The following is a 1730-nucleotide window of genomic DNA, read 5'->3' as shown; positions in this document are numbered from 1 at the left end:
GAGCCCCCTCTCTCATTTCTAAAGTGGAAAGAAAAATGTTAATCATGGGCTACTCCGATTAGAGATTAGGTGAAAGTAGGTTTGGGATCCCTTCTGGGGATGACACAGTGAGGCAGTGGGGGTTAGTGCCCTCTGCCCCTGAGGTTCCACATCTGGGTATGGGGTTTCCAGGGATCTGTTCTTTCAGGTCCCCCTGCAGCTCTGGCACCCAGCCACTCTCAGTCCAGACTTTATGTAGAAAACCCAGGCTTCTATATCCTGGGACAAGGGTGGGATGGGGGGAGTAAAGAGATCTCCACCGGGTACCCCTTTATTCCTGGACAGAGGCATCCTGCTCTTCCAAAAGAGACTATTGTCAGCAGGTTGGAAATTCCAGCAAGTGTTGATGTTGCAGACTTGAGTTCTAAGACAGTCTGAAAGCAGAATTCCTTCCTCTTCAGGGGAAATCCTAGGCTTCTTTTAAGTTCTTCACCTGATTAGATGAGACCCACCCATATTACAGAGGGTGATCTCTTTTACTCTAGTTTGCTGATTTTTTGCTTTTTTTGAGACAGAGTCTCAAGCAGTTGTCCTGGGTAGAGTGCCATGGCATCAAGCTCACAGCAACCTCCAACTTGGGCTCAAGCAATCCTCTTGCCTCAGTTTTTCTACTTTTAGTAGAGACGGGGGTCTGGCTTTTTTGCTCAGGCTAGTCTCAAACTCATGAGCTCAAGCAATCCACCTGCCTTGGCCTCCCAGAGTGCTAGGATTACAGGTGTGAGAAGTTGGCTGATTTAAATATTAATCACATTCTTAAAAAATTCCTATTTTTAGAATGAGGTCTCACTCTTTTTTTTCTTTCTTTCTTTTTCTTTGGAAGTCTCACTCTGGCTCAGACTGGTCTCGAACCTGTGAGCTCAAGCAATCCACCCACCTCAGCTTCCCAAAGTGCTAGGATTACAGGCGTGAGTCACTGTGCATGGCTGGGTGTTGTGGTGGGAAGGAGGGGTCTGTAGTCCTAGCTACTCAGGAGGCTGAGGCAAGAGAATTGCTTGAGCTGAAGAGTTCGAGGTTGCTGTGAGCTATGATGCCACAGCACTCTACCAAAGGTGGCGAAGTGAGAAAAAAAATTTTTTTTGAGACAGAGCCTCAAGCTGTCTGCTTGGGTAGAGTGCCATGGCATACAGCTCACAGCAACCTCCAACTCCTGGGCTCAAGTGAGTCTCCTGCCTCAGCCTCCCAAGTAGCTGGGACCACAGGCACCCGCCACAACACCTGGCTATTTTTTTTTTTTTTAGTTGCAGCCATCATTGTTCTTTGGCAGGCTCTGTCTCAAAAAAATAAATAAAAAGGAAAAATGCATTAAAATAAAGAAATAGTATAATATGTCTTCATGTCCCCATCATGCAGCATGTACTCATGAATACATTTGTTTCTTCTTATATTCTTTTTTTGTTGTTGTTGCAGTTTTTGACCAAGGTTGGGTTTGCACTTGCCACCTCCACCTCCAGCATATGGGACCGGCGCCCTACCCTTTTGAGCCACAGGCGCCCCACCCAATTTGTTTCTTCTTTACATACATGCAGCCTATTGATTTTAAAGCAACCAGTTGTCCTGTAATTTAATCTCTAAATAGTTATGTGTTTGTAAAAGGTAAAAATTTCTAAATATATATATATGTACTCACAATACAACCAATATGGTTAGAAAAATAAACAATTACTCCCTTATATCCAGTAGAATGGATGGTT

This window comes from Otolemur garnettii, unplaced genomic scaffold (assembly GCF_000181295.1).
Source record: "Otolemur garnettii isolate 467f Iridium unplaced genomic scaffold, OtoGar3 scaffold00044, whole genome shotgun sequence".
Lineage (NCBI taxonomy): Eukaryota > Metazoa > Chordata > Mammalia > Primates > Galagidae > Otolemur > Otolemur garnettii.
This window is presented reverse-complemented; position numbering follows the sequence as displayed.